This window comes from Phaethon aethereus (genome assembly GCF_964289735.1).
Source record: "Phaethon aethereus genome assembly, chromosome: 8".
NCBI classification, from domain to species: domain Eukaryota; kingdom Metazoa; phylum Chordata; class Aves; order Phaethontiformes; family Phaethontidae; genus Phaethon; species Phaethon aethereus.
In genome coordinates, this window is record NC_138584.1 from 10,637,324 (window position 1) to 10,660,755 (window position 23,432).

Here is a 23,432-nt window from a genome sequence, read left to right on the forward strand (position 1 = left end):
AGCATGAGCTTATAACTGCAAACATGTATAACTATTTGGTATTAAACCATCTGGAATGAAGAAAAAGCATCAAAACCATCTTTTCAATTAGGATTTATTCTTCACTTTTTAGAAAAACTATTTAAAGTATATAATAATAAATCATAAAATCACATCTTCCTCATACTGAATAAGATCCACATATGTATTCAGGGGTCATGTACAGGATCGACAATCCCCAAACTCAAGCCCTATTCTAGGTCCCATCTTGCCTTCTATAGAGAGCTCTTCCAGATTTTGTAAACCAAATTGCAGTCTATTACCATTTTCCATGACTTTCACTCACCCACAAGTGACTGGAGGGGAAAAAAAGCAAGCCAAAGAGCTAGAGGGGTCCATAACACAGTGTAAAAAGTAACAATACAGCAGCAAGGTAAGAAGAGATATTTACAGACAGGCTGCACTTAATCGAAAACGTTTAATATATACAAACACTTTCCAGCAGCCTAAAACCCAGCGATTCCTGCTAACTCATTGCATGCATAATTCTCACGAGGAGCATTTATAACCTATTTGTTGGGCACGGAATTATTTCAACTTTCTTATAGTTCATACCCCATTTACAACATAGCTTCTGGTCGCTGTACGTACAACTACTGCTACAGATTTTTCCTCTTCTGAGTTGCAGGAAACGGAGACTGGAGCTGCTGTGCATGAGCTCTGGATACATTTCAGTTTGGGATATTTCTTTGACAGCAAAAGACAAGATGAGAGCGTAGACAATCCACAGTACTCCAGTGAATTAACATCAGATGACTTTGCACAGTGGTTGTGACAAGTAATAATTTGAATCCAAACCATGTAGAAGGCCTAATTCTGTTCAGGCATAAATTGGAGCAACTCCACTGAAGCAAATCCGATTTACCGCAGAGGTAGCGCAAGATGCGCACGCTGCAGCTCTGGGCATTGCCGGTCCCAGCAAAGGACACCGCGAAGGTACGGCAACGCATATAGACACACAGGCTCTGTTTTCTGTAGAAAACCTGGAGCCATGTGAAAAAATTCACCAACGCCTTTATCACAGGAATGGTACCAGCTGCGGTGACAAACACCAATCCCAACTCACTCCTCCACAGCAGCAACTTCTCTCTGCAAGGACTGCAAGCTACAGCTGTAACCAAAACCTGTCCTGACACCTCCCAGAGCTCCTGTTTTAAGGATCGCTTCTCCAGCATGGCAAAAAAGCTGCAACACTTCTGGAGATCCTCCGTGGTGCTGCTGCTGCTGCAGATGGGCATCCCGCTGCAGCGCGTGGCACCCACATGCCACAACACCCCGCTGCTCCGTTTCCCACCTCTTTCCCCAGCCCTGCCCTTCCTAAGCCGGTGCATAGCCAGGAGTGATGGCAGGTTTTTCTCTATTTCCTTTTGGTCCATGTTTACAGCCTCCTGGGACTCAGAGGTGGAGTCCGGCTGCAGCAGCACCTCCACGAGCACAGGAGGGAGAAAGGTCCCGCGCTCGCAGCCTGACCAAGGCGGGGGAGCGTGCGTACGGACCGCAATCCCCAGCAGCGCTGCCTCTGCCCTGAATTTCTTTGCCATCCTTGCTCATTCCCTGGGGACGTGAGCGGCTGAAGATGCGTGCATTAACTTACCGAATGCAACAGGATACATTTACATTTTGGCAAAACCTTGAAGGCAGTTGTATTGTCACCTACATCTGCTGTGACTACAAAAAAAGTAATTGCATGTATAATTTGCATATGCAAATTATTCCCCAGATTTCATTAATCTGTTCCTAAAAATGCTGCCAAGGAAGTGGGAGGTCTGTTTAAGGATAGATGCAAGAGGATAAATTAATTATTATTTAATAGAGCAATCCTTCCAGGTTTATTTAACAGTCTTGCCCTAGCCACTGGTGCACCATTATCAGATTAAATAACGTCTAATCAGGCTATCAGATTATTGTATTTTCGTATGAACCAACAAATGCTTAATGGGTTTTATTTTAGAAGCGCAAAGATTCATATTACAGGAGATTAATGCTATGAAAAAATATCTATATTAATATCTCTCAGCAATAAGGGATATGAATTAATGGATAGATGACCCAGTTACAAAAATGTGATGGTTTTTAAAAATTCAATATGATGTATTTTTAAACCTCACACGGTTAAGCTTTTGAATAAACTTCAATAAAGAAGCCTTCTGTTATGCAAAAATGTTGTACATCCTGGCACAGAAACACGGATTTGATTTTAATTGAAAGAAATCTTGACACCTTCTCACCTAGGAAGCAGGCTTATATTTCATAATGAAGCTAGCATTCAAAGTCCTGATGGGCAGTATCCTCTGCTGCCTGGCTGACTTTTAATCCAGCAGTAAGCAAAGGCATTCTGGTTATGGCCAAAAAGGTAAACTGCTGTGGACCAACACAGCCAATATTCCTTCGCTCTCTGGACCGTGCTGCGGAGCAGCTGGTGCTGTCAGCAAAGGGAAGAGCTTAGCGGGAATGAAGGGGGTCAGCATTCACCACTGCCTCAGCAGCGCGCTCTGATCACCTCGGTGACAGCGTCTTACAGAGAAAAGTCTTGGGGAGAAGAACATCATCTGCCTCCGGGTCCTCATCCGATCTAAAACTCCATATGCAGCATCTCTAGTTTCTGTATTGCATATCTAAGCAGTTCTATACTCTTTTTAAGCACTGAATTGAGCACAAATTTAGTCTTTAGTCCATTCTGAGAATAAGAAAAATGCCCAAATTACATGTCCTCTAATGAATAGCATTTTCTTTTCTTATTCCACAAGTTCTTCTGCTTGCTCACCCAATTATTCCTCCCTTCTCTATCCAGCTCTTACGACTCAGCTTCAAAGCAGCCAGTCATCACTTATTTTCTTCATTCCATCACCAGCGACTCCAACACCATCCAACAAAACTGTGTTGAGTAACTCTTCAGAGCACGATGTTTCAGACCAGAGGCACTTAGCTCAGGGTTGGACCTCGCAATATTGTGGCAATAATGCCTCCATAAATGAAGTTGAGGACATATCAATTGCATCATTTTTTAATGCTATGTCTCATTCCAGGATGAGGAATTTTTGAAGAAGCTTGAAAGTAGACTGAGAAAAGAAAAATTGAAGGGGTTTTTTTTTAATAATTCCCTGTTGTTTGTCTTATGCCATCACAGTGAGTCAGTAGCTCAGAGGCTTGTAAATACTGTCCTACCATATCTCTCTGGTTATTACTCAGCCAAGCCTTTCTAAAATATTTAAGTAATCGTTCTCCATCTCTATTAAAACAACAGATGGAATTCCCAACCTTCAATTTTATGTCGGGATTCTGCAGCAATTTATTAACAGCTTGAACTCTGTTCTCTTGAGGGTTTAACCTGACAGTTGAACCCAATTACATTACAGTCCTTTATTCATCAAGGGACATATGTAATATGATATTAAATATGAAACAACTTGTGCCTGAATAACGTAATCTTTGTGATACAAATTGATGGAGTATGGAAGCCCAAATTACAAGCAAACTCTTCTTAGTTCTGATCTCGTATCACAAAAATTCAGGACTAGTTCCACTGCTGCCACCTGACTTACTAATGTAAAACTAGCATAAATTAGAGCTGAATCATGGTTTGTCTTTCTCTTATATTATTGTCAAGCCATTCTGAAGTCCTAGTCATGCAGCTCACAAGCTGGGTGACTCCCAGAAACAAGTATACATTTAAATCCATATACACCTCCTCCATCTCAGATCAGTCCCACCAACACAACCCAGGGGAACCCCTCCACACACACAGTACCCAGGCTACAACTTAAAGCAGGTCAAACAGTGTTTCAACATAGCATGGAAACCTCCTGCACAGAGTGAGAAAGCTTATACTTTGCTGTGGCAGTTGCACTTGCCACTGTATTTTAAAATCACTCCTTGTAAGCTAACTTCAACAGGTTAACATACTGCTTTTTCCATTATGAATCCTTCCTTCCTATCCTATTTTTTCCTCCTTGCCTCATGATGCAAGCCTCAAATTTTCGTTACTGTGCTTCTCCCACAAACTCCTCCTAGTCCTACGCTTCATGGATGACATGCCATTCCTGAGCTCACCCACCAGGCTCAAGCGCTCCCGCTTTGTACCTGTGGTCCAGACGCACTTCCACTGCCAAGCTACAGATACATAAAAAACCAATGAACAAGTTAGACTGATGAACACCTAATAACCAAGCAACCTTATATGCAGAAGATGCCACCTGCTAAAGAGCTGTTGCTTATTTTGAGATAATTTACATGTTCATTCTAAGGCTCAAGTGTCCAGCTGAAACATTGCTGTTGAACAGTTCCCCATTAACGTTGGGGACCAAGTGCATTTCTTTTCATGTTAAGCTATAACTACAGCAGCAAAGGAGCGTACTTTGAAACATCCAGCACACTCAAATTAGCAGGCTGTCAGTATACTTTGCCCACAACAAGAGGGACGAGATGGGTGGAATTCCATCTCCCTGAATGGCAGATCTCAAAACCCCGCACCTAAAGTCAGACAGAATCAGTCTACAGTCCACAGCAGAAAAATAAGCATTCCAAAAGCATAGATAACTTCATTGCAGGAGAGGTGGTTTAGAGAGATTAATAGTACTTGAGAAGAATACCATAACTTGACTATCAACAGAGTAACTGGCAGCTCAGGTACAGGTACCTACAGCGTAGCTCTCTAAATGTGGAACGAGTAATTCCACACATCGTACTCGAGGGGAAGAAGCTGGAATATAACCAGTTGCTCTGATGCTTTAAAACACCACATGCCCTGACCACAAAGTCCTGCTTAAAAATCATTAGTTAATACAATCCCTACATATTAAGTCTAGAGGTGACCATGAAGACCAAATCTTTTGCTTTGCCAGATAGCAGTCTACTAGAAGAATTGTATTTTTATTGGCAATTCAGATAAAATGCCATCTAAAGGTTGCAATGCTGTTTGTATCCCAGTGAAGTAGTTTTGCTGCCAGCTCTAAAAAAGCTTTAAAACCAAGACTGGATTTTTTAATTATTTCAGAGAGCAATAACACTTCCTTTGTGGTTCAGTTTATCATGCGTAATTGCCAGTGTTAATTTACACAGAAGTATTCTAAATCCCAGCCCTAAAGAAATACTAACCTAGTCCTCCAAGTTTTTGTTGGTTGAGTAGAACTGAAGCACACAGCTGAGTTTCTGAAGGAATTCTAGGAAGTTTTTAATCATTACCTTTCATATAGAGAGGTCCCCATTTCTTTTAGCCTTTTATAAGCTAAGTTTGTTATTTGTGTCCTTTAGATTTTTAAAGCTTGTCGTATTTTTCAAGCACCTTTCTGGTATGAATTTAAAATCCAGTCAAAAAGCTCAGTGACTGACTTCATCCCAAACCTCAGTACATGATGACCTCAACTGTATTGTTCCAGGTGCCTCCATGTACCCAAAAGTTCCCTTTGCCTGGAAAGAGAAGGGATTGCTTAGGAAGGTGAGTCCCTTCCAGTCAAATCACTGCCATCCACAACAAACAAGAAAACCAAAACAAAGGATATCCTGTATTCATTCACCTCTAACAGTCACCTATGTTTTAAGACAATCAATTTTTTCCCCCTTTTACACAGCATCAGCCCAACAGTCCTTTTTTCCCTCACAAAAGATATTTCACCTCTGAAAATTAGTGAGGGTTGGGTTTTTTTTCCTTGCAGCTCCTCCTGCAATCCGAGTTTAACTGAGACTAAGACTACTACATTAATTATTCTGCTGTGCTTTTGGTGTTTAAGCAATTATGCTTTACTACACAGACAGCTGCAGTTCAAAGGCACATGCAAAGATCTTCATAGGGCACATATCAATTGGCCATGTGTTAAAATAATAACAACTTCAGATTATTAAGAGAAGCATTGGAAGCCCTGCCCCAAGGCCAGGATGTGTAGTCCTCGGTCAATCCCTTTGTGAATGCATCGCTGTGGCACGTTATGATACAGAAGCAATTGCACCAAGTCTTCAAACAAGTATGAAATCTAGATCTGAAATTAAAGTTTTGCTTTTGTGACAGAGCAAATGTTATATTGATGACTTCCTAAAATGACCTTCCTATCTTGTTGCACCAAAGCCTGTCAAGCCCCTGCCCTCTCCAGCTCCCAGCAGGCTGGGCGACACGGCTGTAGCCTCTCCGTTCCACCTCTGTGGACGTCTGATGCTCGCCGCTCATGCACACAGACCCCATCTCACCAGGTAACAAGGCTGCACTCTCTACTGGAGGTGACCTGCCATTTACACAGGAACGAGTGAACTAATTAAGAGCTTCCAGCTCTCAAAATGCGCACACATTTCAAGACTCCGGGGAACTGATTTTAGAAATGCTCTATTAAGCCTTTGTCCTATTCACAGCATAGCAGGAGCCTGTCTCATCTCTGCCACATCTGCCCATAGGGAGTGCTAGAGCCCTGACAGGACACGAGGTCAGCAAGTTCAGGTCTTCGGTCTCCTGAACCGCATATGCATCAAATTTTCTTCTACTGGAATTATTTTCCCTTGTCGCTATGAGCAGTGTAACACAGTAACACATTCCACAGTGTAAATGAGAAGTTTTTGGGTTTTTTAAATCATAAGTATCTTTAGTTAGGAACACACAAACCAGAGAGCATCAAATAAGCCATCGTTCTACAAACACGGACAAGTCACACTATCAAGGAAGACAATGAAACAGTTCATTGACTAACCTGTTTTAGTCACAGCTAATATTTATGACCATAACTACAATGCAGGTCAAACTTCCCACTTCAGGGTAAAATATATTTACCCTTTACAAAAATTACACAAACACACACTTGCATAATCCAAGATTTCTGTAAGTTCAGATTCCCCCATATTTGAGCCGTGAGCAGAGTCAGGTTTATTACAACTTCTGCTTTGGTATGCTGTCTATTGGACTATCATCAACAAGCATGAAGTAATTCTGGATATTGTTTTTTAACTGCTCCAGGGTTATTTTAAAAACACACTGTCTATATAGAAACACAAATAAAGACATACCTCACCATTTATGAGCAACTTTGCATTATCAAAACACTAACCACACAACAGTGCTTAGCTACTGAACAGTAATATGTAGATAAAAAGTCAAGTGGGTCTCCAAAATTTAATTCTGCAGTAACTTGTTTTGTTAGGCAAAAGCGGCACTGTCATACAGCTGAAGGGGTAGAACCCAGAAGACGGGGAAAGACACATCCAAAGTTCACACATGAAATCTTTGAAACCCCAGACTAGACCTCAGTGCCTTGGCACACAGCTGTGCCGTACCTGGTGCTGTCCTCCTCACACAAGGCTACATTCAAACCCCTTACAGGCAGAGAGGGTGATGCCTTTGAAGAGCTGACACTGGGCCCTATAAGGGGAATTTTACAGAAGTCACACTGGGCAGCAAGTGCTTTGGTTTTAATTGACTGGGAAAACAGAAATAAACAGCTTCTTAACCCTTATCAGTTTTTTCACTGCAATATAAAAAGGTGACATTCTTGATTGATCGTTGCCTTTTTTTAATAGTAAAAGAAAAAAAACAGAAAGGCCACAGATTAGTTATAAATGCAATACTGCTCCTCGGTAACCAATCAAACCAGATCTTAAACCTTTCTCTAGAGTCTAAGGTCTCTCTTAAATAGCTACCAACAGGCAGTTGGAAAGGTAGGAAACAGGTCAGAGAGACTTTGTGCTTCTTGGGAAAAACACTCATTTTGCAGTTAAAGATTTCTTTCCTATTTTGTTGTTATACAATACCATTGCTATACAAAACTATTGCATTTTTTTCATGTACATAGGAAAAGAGTTCATGATGCATACTACCCTGGAGCACTACCCCAAGGGAAAAAAAGCATGTGTATCAAGCCGGCAGCATCCACATGAAATCCATACTCTACTGAGGAACATTGATCCCTCTGAGCGAGAACTAAGTGAATTTCACTGCTCCAGGCAGGCAGGTGACTTATCATCCTGTAGGCAGTGAGGAAAGGGAGACGATATCTCTAGAGACAAGGATCCAAAACATCAACTGAATAGATTAGAAAGAAAGGACACTTGACTATCCAAGCTAAGAGCTTTTATTTGTTTGTTTTTTGTTATTGAATTCATTTAATCTCTTCTGTAAAGCTCTTGCCAGACATGGGTGGAACTTAGGGAAGAAGCAAAATTTAGATCCTAGATCTCACAAGTTACCTACAAGAGCAAATGGGGAAGCATTGACAGCACTACCACAGAAATAGTAAAAGGAATCAGTAGACAACACGGAGAGCTCTTCACACCAACAGTGGCTCTAGGTCCCTGAAGACTAAAACTACCTTCCAAAGTTCTCCTTTCAGTTTGAGTAAATTTAAAAAATAAATAAATAAATAAAAGCTGTACTTTCCTCTAGTAGAGTATTCTCAGGTGCAAGCAATAATGTTTATAGTAATCAGTTTAGATCATATGAAGATGTTTGTTTACAGTGCTCTGCTAAATCATGACAGACAAGCACCAAACAGAAACTGCATTCGAGAACGCTCAGTGCACATACAGGCATCTGACTGGCGTTGGGCATGGGGCTGAGTAAAGAGAACTACAAGAAAGGCTCCGTGCTTGTTTGCCTAGCTTCTAAATCTTCAGGAGTGACATCCCCCTGTAAAAAGAGATACATAAAATAAAGTCACTAATTTCATCATCACCGTATCATCATCAAATATCTGATAATGAACTCAAAGCAACCATTCTTAATTACTCATTATTTGAAAGCACAGAAATATTAGAGGAACTATCACTCCAGAGTAGATGCAACCCTAAATGGGGGCCGGCAGCTGTACACCACGTTGTGACAGGAATGGCCTGCCATACCTTCTTGGTGCGAGGCACAGCTCCCCTCAGGCTCCAGTACAGCTTTGTGCCAACCACAGGCAGCAGCAGCTCGTACATAAGAATTGGCACGTTTCAAACATCATCCAAGCTATTTTTTCATTCCTTAGTGCCAGCAGAGATTAAGAGCTTGAGTAACGGCATCAGAGTTACAGTAAGGGGAAGGCAATCTTGTAAGGGAGCTAAACCCCGTTAAAAGAGAGCTAATTCCCTGCAAACAATCAGGGTACTCACATGTTGAAAGCAGAAAGTTGTCTACAGTGTTGAGGAGACATGTACAAACTGTGCTGCTCCATCAAAACCTTCTGCTAGAGGCAGCAGCTGAGAAAAAGTGTTAGCTTTTTGCTGAGATTAAAGTACCAACCGTAATGACTTTTGGCTGGGTTTACCACCTTTTGCATAAATCACCCAGCAGCCATGGGGCAGCTGTAGGTTGCTATGTTACCTGTTACAGGAGAAGTCAGATCTCTATTCAATTGGTTATTTATGAAAATAAAATACAGTTATACAATACTTTACTCCCAAATCCCTCCCTCTGAAACCGGCAACCAATACACATGCTCTAATCCTCCAAATAAAAAAACCAATTCCATCAGAAATAAGGAAGACCAGTAATCACCAACATCCATAACAAAGGAAATCGTGATGTTGTTCCTTTAGGATAGTATTAGTTCCATTGCTTTCCTACTGAAAAAATTTCCTGTCAGGTACATTCAACAGACAATCTACTTTCAAGCTCAGCAGCACACACAGACCCACTTTCTGGCAATACCTGGTAGGGCACTGCACTGCAAGGGACCAACAGCTCCCTGGGTAGTGAGGGGCCTCTCCTGCACGCAACAGGGCAGGGTCTCACAGTCAGAACCCATCCCACCACCCCAGCCAGGGATCAGGGTGAGCTGGAGACTGGCCAGGCAGGACCTTGATGATGAAGCAAGTCCAAGGTCAAGCCAGGACATCAGCCAATCAGTGTTTGGATCAGCAAGACCCAGAGCCAGGCAGGGGAAGACCAGTGATGCTTTGAGGACCCACACTTACACACAGCTGGAACAGAGACCACCAGTCCTCAGGCTGAGCTTAAATAGAGCCCTGGGGTGGGCTGTGGTGTGGATGGGGTTCCATGCTCAGGGTGTTAAGGCTTGTTGGTGCCCTGAGGGACTGGACAATTACTTTTACTCCTTCCAGCTATCGAACATTATCTTATATCACCTTACTCAGGTTCAGGAGAAAGATGCATATATGTCATGGCACTTGAAATTAGCTAATGCATCTGCATTTACTCCTGTAGGAAAGTCTTCACTATCTTGTTCAGTAAGGGCCTTCAGCCAAATAATTGGGCACTTCTACTATATAGTAATGTGAGGTGGTTTGGATCATTCGTTTGGGATAAAAACAACATAGTAGAAATTGCCTTTTTTACTGGAGTTTCCACCAGTACCGTCGCCCCTTCAACTGTGTTACTGATAAAAATACATTTTGCAGTGTCCATAGGGTGCAACAGAAGAAAGGTAATAAAACATTTAGTCCAGAGGCGTGATAGGATACTCCCTCCTCCTACCTCAGAGGGTTAAAGGCATCTGTGGACAAGCCTGTATACATCTCTGTGGGCACCAGCAGGGTGGCTTCAACCAACGCATTCTAGATTACATGGATTATGTCTCTCATACATGCACCACTAAAGGGTCTTTCCAGCTTGCCAGAAATCAGTCCTGACAGAACCCCTTGTATCACAAACACAAGTGTATCGTTCTTTATTTGCCCGTGTGTTACATGAATACTGTTTTATGCTGACTGCCACTTCAGGTCCAGGATAAAGAGAACAAAAAGTTCAATGCTAGTTTGAAATAGACTGAATTAGCTTATTTTTAGTTTAGTTTTGTTATTAGTTTAAATTATTAGCTTAATTTCTTTTGCTCTAGGGAAGACTATTAAACCTATGAAGGGCTGTATCTTTTCCTTACTGGAGCTAAAACTATGTGATAACTGTAAGTCTTCTACAAGTGGTCCCAAATATTTAATTTGTGCCTTCATTTACAATCCTTAAAGAAATAGTCTTAGAATATTATGATCTCTTTTCTTTTCCTGTGAGAGCACATAATCTTCATCCAACATGCAGAGGAAAGAGAGTCTTCCCAAGTGGAGCCTTTCGCATTCCTGCATTCTTTATGCAAACAAAATTGCCAAGTCCTTGCAATGCTAATTCTAGTCCTTGCAATGGAGTCCCTCCGTATGTGCTAGAGAAAAAGCAATGAATCATAGGGGAAAACACAGGCTAAAACAAACCAGCCCTTTCACATTAAATGCTAACATATACAGCATTTCAATTAGTTGATACTGATACTATAATTTTGTATGTTGGTGATTGCATGTGCAATACATAACAGCAAATTGCTGCAATCACCAACTGTTGAACGAGTGCTTCTGATACACTAGCTACTCTTTGAACCAAAAATTATATTTTTCTATTAACAGTTAAGTACTGTAAGTGTACATTAATTTAAATGACAGGGGAGATAAGCTTACATAACACAAGAAAAAATAAGGAAAGGGAAAAAGCACAGCAGTGAGTAATCGTGTATTTAACAGCAGTCTCCCCATTACACTCTTTCCTTTTCTTGCTTGCTCACTGTAAAAACGGCAGTGGTTGTTACTAGTAAGGAGAATTTGACACTACAACAATTTCTCAGACCCCTGAGATCTCCCAAATACTGATGAGCGTTTCAGACTCCTGCCCTTTCCCACTTTGCCTGACCTCAAAATGCATTGTAGGCACTGGATGGTCTATCTTTTGTGAAGAGATGTGCAGATTTACATCTATATAGTTAGACGACCTGAGATGGTATTCAAGACCCGATTCTTATTTTTGCTAAGGTTGCTTTACATCATGATAAAGGAAAGTAGCATCAGCAGCCATCAGGTTCTCATAACTGCGTAACTGCCCGTGTTTTCTCTGTCTCAGAGTGCCACGATGATGTGGGGAACACCAAGAGAGAAACCAGAGTCAGATAGTAGCAGAGATAATCAATCTTAAACAAAGCTAAGGTATACATCAACTGTATGCTCATTAATTACTTTGTCATTACTGTGCTCAGATGTCCTGATGGCACCACGCCATGTAGTAGTACACGTACCAACGCAGCTTCTTTACCAAAAGTAGATAGGCTCCATTTAGCATTATAACGTGCTTTTTAATATATCAGCACATAGAAAGTGAAAGGCTATTTTCCTTTCTGGATTTAAAAATACATGTCATTGCTAAGCTCACAGCTGACTGTATTATCTAGCATAGACAGCTGAGAATGTGAGAAGGTTCACTAAAAAGCATTTCATAAAAATTTCTTATTCTCTTCAAAGAAAATTTAGTCCATACCAAAAAGCAGAGTCTATTAAAAGATGCTCAGTAAGATACATTGCGTATTCTCCAAATGCCTGTCACAGATGGCTTTCTGTCTGTAACTACGATTTGAAAAAAAATACTGATTTATGTTCCACATAACACAGGAAAAAATACAGAAGGAAATTAGTGCCAGCCACTAGAAAGGAACAGGCTCTACCAAGTAAATTGCGAAGCTGTAGGAAGAGCTCCTGTTACTAGGGGTTGAAACTCTCCTAACATACAGAGAAGACGATGTGCAACATGTCAACATGTCCTTATTTAGGGACTGCTGCGTTGGAAGGGCTGCCAAACACGGGGGAAGCAACGGCACCACGAGCAAAGTAGGTAAAAAAGTTTAGAGCTATGGCTCACAAGTCACACATACAGAAAGCCCATAAACAAGCACTGATCACAGCACAACACTGCACAGCCAGTGCCATCAGCACCGAGAAGTAACGGCATCCTGGGCTGCCAGTTCAAAGAATTTACTAAACCTTTCCCGGGACTACTTGCTGCTCTTACAAAAGCCAGTTTTCTGGGTTGTGTGCAGAGGTATCAAATGGCAAAGCAAGAAGGTGTATTTCCATGAACATGCCCTAGTAGTGACTAGGCAGAAGACACTTCTTGACAGGCGACACTCATTCCCACTGCCCCCAAAATGTGCTGTAAAGGTAGCTCGTTCTGTGACAGATCTAATTTTTGAAGATTTAATTTCACACAGTCTCCTGAAAAATTCCCATCATCTTGGAGGACTGCAACAGAAAGTTTACAGTCTGATAGTCTCCAGACACACAACAGCTAATCTGACCTCGCCTATGGGCCCCTTTTCAGTGCCTTAAACACTATCTCGTCATGTGCAGCCTCACAAACCTAATGGAAGATACTGCCATGTGAGAATAAATTTCGGCAACGTCTTTCCACTGGAATAAAGAGTGACACTTATTGTGACACTCCATCTTGAATTCAATCACTGAACAGAATTTAAAATCCTTGTTATTGCAGCACTGTCCTCCATGTGATTTTTACAAAGGAGCAGCTAAAGCCTGTGACAGGACACTCTGCCTGCACATGTTTGTCTGTCTGTAACAAACAAAGTGAGCACTGCTCAGCCGAAGCCTGCTCCGTGTCTTCAAGAACGTAGTTACCAGTTATTCTCTGAAAATAAGCAATTTGCTCACACCTGCAGACATTTCTGGCCAAATGGACCAGCACAGGCCTTACCTGCCAAACCTTTTTTACTCTCAAAAAGTAGAGATTTGGTGGTTTGGGATAAATTATTATTATTATTATTATTATTATTATTATTATTATTATTATTATTATTATTATTATTATTATTATTATTATTATTATTATTATTATATAAGATGAATAAAACTGGCTCCTCATTTTTATAATTTTTTTTTCATTGACAAATTAGAATTTGTTAAACTGCTTACTGAAGTTGAATCCTACAAGGATTACAGAACTAGGACCAGCATCTGCAAAAATGAGTCTGGGTTTATTGTATATAGTTAACTGAAATATATAACTCACCCACCTATAGTAGCTTTCCCAGCTACTGAGCTGGGAAACAAATATGTCTTCAGTTTTTGACATTTTAGTATATACAGATTTTCTTAAATCATTATTTGTTGTTGCGGTCAGAACTGCTAAACTGCATAATCCACCAACTCCATCTGCAAGGACAAAATAAGCAGTTGTCATTCAACACTCCATCTATGCTCCCTGCACCAGATGCCTTCTCAATCGTCTCTTCATCATCCAAACTCAGCTGCAATTACCTATCCTGAAGACCACTTTTTTCCAAATAAATTCCAGTAATATGGTATATAAGGTATAGATTTTAAGTTAGTTGAGGGGCCGTGTCTCTACGACCGTTAACAACTAGATGTGTGTGCTGACGTTAGGTACAGGATTTCCAAAGGGCTGCTGTGGGGCTGCAGCACTGCTGCGCTAAGTCCGTTCTTGCATTGCGGTACCTCAGGATTTACGTCACTCAGGTCACTGGGTACGTAAAGGTAAAATCAGTGATAGCACAAGGGAACCTGCACAGTCGTTTATAAATGAAGATGTAAACGTCAGTGAACTAAGGTTATATCATTGTTTTAGCTGATTATTGTCTTGATTATTTTTGTAGAGGTCAGTGATAAGGAAATAATTTTATGGAATGTGTCCTCCAGTGGAAGGAGTTATGAATTATGAACTAGACCGATGATGCACACATCAAACGAATAAAGACAGTCCTAGGAAAGAAAATAAGCTTCCCGATGAGACACAATGTTTGCACACATTTTTGGATCCTGCAAAGCACCACACAGAACATTACATGAATTTATAAATGAAATTAAAGGTCTGAAACCAATTTGATGCAGTTACTCAATCCTAAAGAGAATTATTTAGAACTGCTCACTGCTGCTGAACAATATGCTTTTCATAAATTCATAGGTGGACCCAGTATTTCACTATCTGTAAAGCTGCCCTACATCTCCCTTGTTTTCAGCTTCTTAGCACTGTGACACTTGTAATAGATTACATTCCTATTTTCCAGGTTCCTCTTTGCTTTAGGATAAATATTTTGCAAAATTTTTGCCAGCAAAGATATAGCCTTTTTTTTTTATAAGGCTATGAAAAAAATTATGAAAAAAATATTTTGTTGTGTTCACATTAGTAGTTTTAAAAACTTTAAGCAACGCTTGTTCCCCCCCCCTGCTCTGGAGCAGGAACGTATTTGTCAGGGAGATAGTGTGCTAGGAGCTCTGTGTGTTGGGAATGCAACTTTTGCCAAATAAGTGAAAATGTATCCTAATTTGGCCTGCATGTACCCATATAACCTGCTATACCAGCTGAATACATGCAGCTAAATTCTCCAACGATTGCATTTCAGTAGGAATGCTAGGATTCAGTGAAAAGCATAGCTTTATCTGCAATTTTTCTTCTGGACTGTTCTGGGGTCTTCCCAGACTGTCTGAGTCTGGAACTGGTGACAAGAAGCCTTTTCTCCCGTGCTGTCTGCAGTCCTTGCTGGCCTTAGAGCTTGTGGGAGAGAAAAGTCTCTGATTTACACACAGAACCAGCAAGGGTTGGACTTCAGTGGGAGAGAACTGAGGGAAGTCTTAACTAAGGCAATGAACCAACACTCAGCATGGAGGAGGAATAAAGGGAGGTCTGATGAGCAGCTGTGTTCCCTGAGAACCCTCATGTTTGGGAAGGAAAAAAAAAAAAAGGAAAAAAAAAAAAGGAGTAAAGAAGTGATCACACTATACTAGAAGAGGCAACGGGAGAGGAACCAGAAAGGGAGCTGGGTCACCTTGAGGCCATGACTTGAGAAAAAGGACAAAATCCATGTGAGCAACTAGAAAAGACTGAGCAAAAGGTTTGGGGACACGGGCCCGAGTGAAACAGCCCAGCAGCAGGGCTTCAACTCCCCCGAGGCTCCCGAGTCTGAGCCTCTCAGTTCATGCTCCGGGCTTTTGGAGATACCTGGCTGTGGTGAAGCTCATCCAGTGGTCAAGACTGAGAAGCCCGAGGCAGGGAAACCAGAAATGCTTCATGGTTGGGAATAGGACTGGGGCTGAGGGCTTGAGAAGGATGTCTGAATGGTAAGAATCTGTCTCCTGAGGAACACCATGTGCAAGCTGAGACTGTGCTGAAAACCAGCGTTGGACCCGCAAAATAGGTTAAGGAGGTAGGTGTAGGGAAAGAGGAACTATGTAACTGTACAATTTAAAGCGGTATCAAAACATACAGGCACAAAGACACAAAAATTACGGTTCCACTGACATACCCCGACTCGGGAGTCCTTGCTAGCCATGGCTCCAACCGTTCAGCATCCCGGAGGAACGTAACTACGTTAGACAACCCCATCCCAACAAGTACCCAGAGACCGGCCCCCTCAAGAAAGAAACCACGGATGGGATGGGGCTGAGGCTCCGTTTCCCTCCGGAGGAAGAACGGGCCGGCGCCGGTGGGGCAGCCGGGAGGCTGCGGGGGCCGCGCCGCTTCCCGACCGCGCCTTCCACGCGAGCCCCGCACCAGCCGATACGGCGCGGAGGAGGAGCGGCGAGAGCTGCGGGGTTCTTGGAGAGGCTTTAGAGCATCCTCCGGCAGAGGAAGGGAGCGGGAGGGGGTGTCACACGGGAGAGCCGGAGCCGCTTCCCCTGAAATGTGGAAAGGGAAGGGGAAATCCTGAAAAAGGGGAAAGGTCCAAAGTGAACGGAGCGTAAAATGTTGCGTGATCCCCCGCGAAGGCGCCGCGGCCAGCCCGCTCCTCCGCAGCCCCGCTCGGGGGCGAGCGCGGCCGCCAGCGGGGCTGCAGGCCGGGCCGGGCCGCCCCGCCGCGGACGGGTTCGGACAGCGCGTCCCCGCGGGAGCGGGCGGGCAGCGCAGAGGCCGTGGCTGTGCCAGAGCGGCGACTGTAGGTAGGCAGCACTCACGTCTCAGCCCTGTCCCCATCTATGTATTTGCTACGTCTTCGCGAGTGACAGACCGTGATTTCCTCACGAACGCACTTAGTCGCGGCTGGCCAAGCAAGCCGGCTTCACTGAAGCGGTTGTAAGGGGATAATATCCAGCTCGCTTGCAATATGAAACCTCAAAGAGCTGCAGGCTCCTCAGAGCTGAGGTTGGTTGGTTCTGCGCTCAGGCTGGCCCGCAGACCTCCGTGGATCCGGTTACCGGTCGCGCAGCGCTGTCCCGCGGCGCCGGCTTGCGGAGAGGCGGGTGCTGCGGCTCCGCAGGCAGACACGTGAGTACGAAGCCTTGCGGCTTGTGTGCTGTCTCCGCGACTTTGTAACATCACTTATGCTGGCGTAGTTAGAGTTGGCAACCCATCTTCTGTGTTTTACCGTGACTTTAAAGGAGTCAAGGACGTTTTAAGTCCAGGGAAGGTCGTTGATGGATTTTCTTAAAGTTAAAATAAAATATTGCAGCATTTCCCATTAGCATTATCTCTTGGAAATAGCATGAAGAGCACTGCACAGGAGTTATTTAATTGTCTGTCGTTTTATAGAAGTTCTGTTCCCTTTGGCAAGTCCATCACGTCTAGGAACTGAACTAGCATGCCAGAGAGTCTGCTTCCAGCAAACTTTCTCTTCTGTAAAATAAAAACAAACAAAAAAACACCAAAAAACCCCCACAATGACAGGACCAAGATGGCTTTTGTCTCCAAAGGTAGTTCGGTTTTTCAGAACTGTGTTTAAAACTTTTGGAATTATGTTTTGTGGCGGGACAGAGACGTGACAAAAGATGTGGCACGGTGGAAGAGTGGGTGATTTCCATGAAGCACCAGGATCTGATACTCCAGCTAGCGAGAAGTAACAGTTTGTGTTTCGTATGTCCAAGAAACAGGCCTCCCGTGGGAGCCAACAGCACAAGCTTTGCTGCTTGCAGTGGAGACAAGATCAAGGCCGCAGTAACCCACTGGCCAAGCTCTTGTTACTCCTCCAGTCAGTGCTTGAGTCTTCACCTGGGTACGGCACCAAGCGTGGTGCGTATGAGTATACTCGCAGTGTATTTAACTTAAAGCTCATGCTTTAAAGCAGTGGAAAGGGTGGGTGATAGACATGTGATAGACAGCTCGAATATGCCCGGCTTGGATCTGAGTCCGTTTTTAGGTTTTCCTTTTTAAAGCCTGTGTTTTCTGTCTGAGTGGCGGCAAAGACTTGGGTTTTTTTGATGAAATCCCCTTTGGTGCATCTCCGAGGTGACTTCTCAGGAGGCAAGGCTTCGGGAAGTAAAGTTGCAAGTGATCAGGACATATTTACAGGCAATGCTGAGAGACTGGGATCAGCTCGTCCTCCCTTCTGCTCCTGCTGCTGTGCCCTTAGACGAGCTATTTTCGGAGCTCCGGTATGCAGAGCATTTTTGCAGTTACACAGAAAATAAAGAAGTTTAAGAACAAAAGATTGTTCTGGACAGTCAGACTGGAATGAGTTGGAAGGATACATTTAGGAAGTGGTTTCTTGGACACTAATTAGGACCATTTGCTTGGGGTTGCCATTATTTTCCTTTTAGTCTGGAGGGCACAATAGATCAAATGATTTATATATCATTAACAATTCTTGTTAACCATAAGCAGGGTTGGGCTTTTCCATGCTGATTACTGAGTAATGCTATAAGGACTTGTTTGATTTCTTCTGCAGTGTCCATACAAGCAGGTTAACGTGAAAGACCAGTCCAAAAAGAAGCGCTTCAACTCTTTTTTTTTTGTGTATAAGCATTAATGTCCTTCATTCTGCGAAGTCGAAACTGAAGCGCATCAGCTCTGGAATATTGCCATTTGTTGTACCTGATCCTGGCTCCCAGAGAATGCGTTTTAATTCTAATAAAACACAAACCGAACCATGTGTGCATGTGTGTTTTAGACGCCGCATTGTTGACCCCCGCTTTTCACTTTCTTTTGCGGTACAAGTGACGGGTTACAATCCCATGATACAACCAATTTCGCCTTAAAAGAAAGGGAGGAAGGGGGCACGTGCGACCGCTGAGACCCCGCAGGTTTGCTCGGCGTTACTTTTGCGCGCACCCCGGTGGCCGGGCATGGCTGCGCGCCGCACTTTCGGCTCTTCGGAGGGAGGGGCGGGCGGGGAGGGACGGCGTTGTGTCGTTGTGTGCTGCGTGCAGTGGTGCGGCCGTGCTGCGCCGTGAGCACCGCCACGGCGGGCGCGGCGGCGGAGGCGGGTGCCCGGGGCGGTGGCAGCGCTCCCGCCGCCTTCCAGGGAAATCCGCCCCCCGGGCTGAGCCCACCCCGCCGGCGCCTATGTGCTGGGAGCCGGGGCTGCCGCCGCGCCCGCGGCCCTCCCGAGGGTAGCCAGGGGAAGTCGCCGCGGGTGCCCGGCCCCACCGGCCCCGGGACTGGTCCCGCTGGCCCCAGAGGGGCCCTGCCACACGCGTCACCGGACTGAGTCCCCGGCACAGAGGTGGAGGCGGGAGAAAGAAAGGCCCAGGAGAATCGCTTGGGTCCCTGAATAATTTAAATTCTTTGTCTTTGATTGAACACCGGTCTGTGTGGTGCCCAAGTTTGTAGAAGCCTTTGAAAGACGGGAGAAGGCTGTTTGCAGACGTAATGTGAAGTGTAAAACGCGCTGCAGGCGCTGCTGGAGGTGCGGAGCGCTGCGGGGCGGCAGCCGCAGCCGCGGGGCGGCAGCCGCAGCCGCAGCCTTGCCCAGAGCCCCCTCGGTTTTGCTTCCTTAACACGAAAGTCCTCTTTCACTTGCCCCTCTAGCTACCAGTACCCGGGCCGCTCCATTTCTCGCCTCGCACGACATCTCCCACCACACATCTTCATTAGGAGCGAACGGCGCTCAGCCAGCATGCCCTGCCGGTGGCGACGGGCTGCCGCGCCCAGAAAGCCCCAGCGAAGCCCGAGGCCAGCGCCTGTCCCGGAGGCACAGCTGGTCCCCGCTCCCCACGGAGCGCTCGGCCAGCGGGGCGCTTGCGGGCGGTGGCCTTGGGGACATCCCGATGCTACACAGCAGCTCCGAGGTGGACCTTGCGTGGGAGGGTGTGGGGTTACCCGGAGGGGCTGTGGTACATGGAAAGGCATTTTTTTCTTTTGTGTATTTCCAAATGAAGCAGCCAGTTTCGTTTAGCCGGGGAGCTTTTGTCAGTTGTTTGGTGTTCCATTTTGATCCTTCCTCAGGCTTTGGTTGAACGAGACGACTTGAAACCTCTTCCAAAAAGATGCTTGTACAGGCTTCCAGATGCTAAGATTTAGATCATTTGAACGTCAGCGCAGCCTTCTGGTAACAAAAAAACATCCAAATGGATTTCGTTTGTGTCTTAACAGCCGTCAGATGGGAGAGCAGCACAATTTAGAGCTAAAGTCCATTTTCGTCGTTTTAGCGACTGGGTCCACATGAACGTCCCGTCTGGAAAGTCAATAGGTTGAAGCCACATTGAGCAGCGCGAGTCCAAATACCTGAAATGACTTGGAATCGCTGTGCTAGCGAACAGCGGTGTAACGTAGGCGGCTATTACTGCTGTTCATATAGCTCGGCGTGAGCATGCAAATAGGTGGGGAGGGGGGTCACCGCGGGGAGAGACAACTAGGGACGCGTCCAGTGAGCCCTGCACCCCAAAGCTGCAGGCTGAACACGGCCCCACGGCCAGGTACCGCTCGTGGGTGCCGGGGCCGGGGCCGTGCGCGGGAGCGGAGCACCGGCGGCAGGTGAGCGGGCACCAGCCCGCTTCCCCGCCGGCCTGGCGGGCCCCGCGCTCCCGGCTCTCCTGCCAGCTGGGGAATTTGCAATGCACGGTCCGGTTGCGTTGCCGCCGCGGCAGTAATAATGAAGTAAAGCATAACATTAGTTAGGCGCGACGCAGCAGGTGGCTTATGATAAGCCCTGCAATATTCCTCTACCTCCTGCTCCCATTAGAGCGCCGATAATTGGGGGGGGAGAGTATTTTAGGCGCTTTAGAGAACGAGCGGAGGAGCGGGGCAGAGCCCGCGGCTTCTCCCAGCGCCCCGGCACCCTCCCTCAAAGTCGCAGCAACAGCAACCGTGGTGATCCTGATAGTAATAACAATAATTCCTATTATTGTACCTTGGCGCAGGTGGCGTTGCTACCTCAGGGAGGTTGAGAGCCAGGCCATGAAGGCACGTCTCCCCCTGCGTGGTCAGTCGCCTCCCAGCACAGACACGGCTAATCCTGCCCGAGGACTGCTCTCACTTTTGGCCGGGATGGCCTTAAAGTCCCTGATCACAGGCGGATTTAATGAAAACTCTATTCTAAAAGTTCTCGCCACCCAGACCACGGGAGCAGGACGGACTTGCGTGGCCCCAGGGCCGACAAAGCAAACTTTGCGTGCTCGGAGCTCACGCTCGGCTGTCCCAGGCCCACTCCTCCTGCAGGGAGACGCCTCGGCGGACTGAGCGAACTCTCGGCCCGCAGCAGCGCTGCTCCCCGCCTGGCCCCCGCGCTGGTTCCCGCGGGCCAGCCGTGCTAGCTGGGATGCGGTGTTTCCCGCATGCCCGCGCTCACAGCGGCCGCGGACCGGCGCTCCCCACCTGCCCGCGGGAGGCCGGGCGCTGAGCTGCCGCGGGGCCTCGAAGCCCAGGGCGGGGAGAGCGGCTCCCGGGGCTATTACCCGCCGGCCTGCAGCTGTTTGGCCGGCGGCTGCGGCGACTGGCAGCGCCCAGGCAGAGCAGGACCTGGCCGCCCTGCCCAGGGGCACGGCCGGAGCCCGCCCTCCGGTGCGCACCCCGGCGGGGAGCGGAGCCTCGCCGCCTCCGCTCCCCGACAGACTCTGGGGGGATCATTAGCATCCCTTGCTTGGGTTTTGTTTCGTCTTTTTTAAATAGATTACTAAGCTGGCCACGTAAAGCTAAGGGTCAGGCGGCTCAGGGGATAACAACTGAAACTGTCACAGGAGTTAAGAGACACAGGCAAACCAAGCCAAAGCGAGAAGTCATCTCGCGTGTCTGCCCCAGAAACAGCTCCCCGGCCACGGGGGCCTGCCGCCGGTCCCTGCGGCCACGGTCGCCCCGGGGCAGCCGGCCAGAGCCGCGGCTGCAGTTTCTCCAGTCCCTCCCAGCCTCCCGTACCCCCTTGCAGCCCACACAGCCACCCCCAGCCCCCCGCACACCCTCAGCCCCCCCGCAGCCTTCCGCAGCCCCTCGCAGCCCCCGCACCCCCCCGCAGCCCAGCCGGGAGCTGGCTCCGCGCATCTCCGCGGGAGGGGGGCTCCGAGGACGAGAAATGACTCCCGACCCTACATTTTTCTATTGTTTTGAGCCGGTGGATCAATTGTCATCGGTACTGTCACCTAAGAAGCAATGATTCCGATTCATCTTGGCATCTGATTTTATTCTAATGGGTTAAATTGGGTTCACTTTTACAATTATCCCGGGTTTGACTGCGTAGTATTGCATGACAACTCACAGTTTCATCGTGTTTGGCAAAGCGAGGTTGCTCCATGAATCCGCATATCATATCACATCAGATCAGGCTGAAGTTTGCTGTTTAGCGACTCCATTTGAGAGGCTTTTTATGAAAGTGGGAAGGGTTGATGCAGTCCATGGCTGGTTCAGTTGCGATTTGGAAAAAAAAAATACGGAGAGATGGCAACAACACGGGGTTTGCTGCTCAGTGTGAATAAGCACAGAACGCAAAAAACGACATGATGGGGAAACGCTCAGCTCACTACAATATTTTTAGCAGCCTCTCAGTCCTCGCCTTTTTTTAATTTCCTAATATGTTCTTTTGCTTTATTAGTTTTATTTACAACCAGCTCCCCATTAACACCTCACCTGATTACTGAGGGGCTGAGACAGCTAATCAAGAAAATCCAGCAAACCAGCCAAAATTGAGAGGTGCGATTAATTTTTGCTTTCATCCGTCCTTCTTCTTTCTTTATTTATTTTGTTTTGTAAAATATTTCGAAACAAACAGAAAATAAAAGGCAGGTATAAGTGTATGTTGGTGAGAGGTCAGAGGTTAGAAATTCACGTCAATTCTGTATGAGAGGTTATGGGCGGGGGGGGGGAGGGAGAGGGGGGGAAAAAAATCTTTCCACCAAGCAGCTTGTTTATTTTAATTAACATCGGGATCCTCTGCTAGGAACAAGGAACAACCTCCATCTACTGGCTAGATCATTGCGTCTCTTCTCCATCCAAAACCCATCCCTCATCACTCATTAAGGAGGGTACAATTTTGGAAGAAGCTTCTAAGGTCTCAAGGTAAGCTCCTGCATGAGTCTTTGCTAGCAATGCAGCTATTTAGACTCAAGAATGTCATTTGCGGGGTGTTTCTTTGGCGTGGTTTTTTTCCTAAACAACACAGAATGGTCGTTTCCCCAGGTGTATTCGTAGACAACATTTGCTGCATCTGTGTTTTAATCTGGAAAAATAGCAGTCTGGGAGGACTGAGCCATTCAACTTAATAATAAAAAAGTCCGTGGTGGTTTTATTTCTTTTTAAAAAATATTTTTCTTTTTCTTTTTTTCTTTTTAATGGAACGGCTCCTTTCACCTGTCTGTGAATCTAGCTTATAAGGGAGTCCTTTTCAAAAGCAGCAAAACATGATCATTTCCAATGGCTTAATTACAACCAGAGTGCAAATACGATTAAGGTTAATATCAGACAACTAAGAAGCTAACAATGCTGAGGTCCTTAGCAGCGAACAGTTTCGTGTTAGACAATAATCTGCCTCTCCTGCTTTCTTCTGGCTGTGTGATCACTTGTTTGTGGC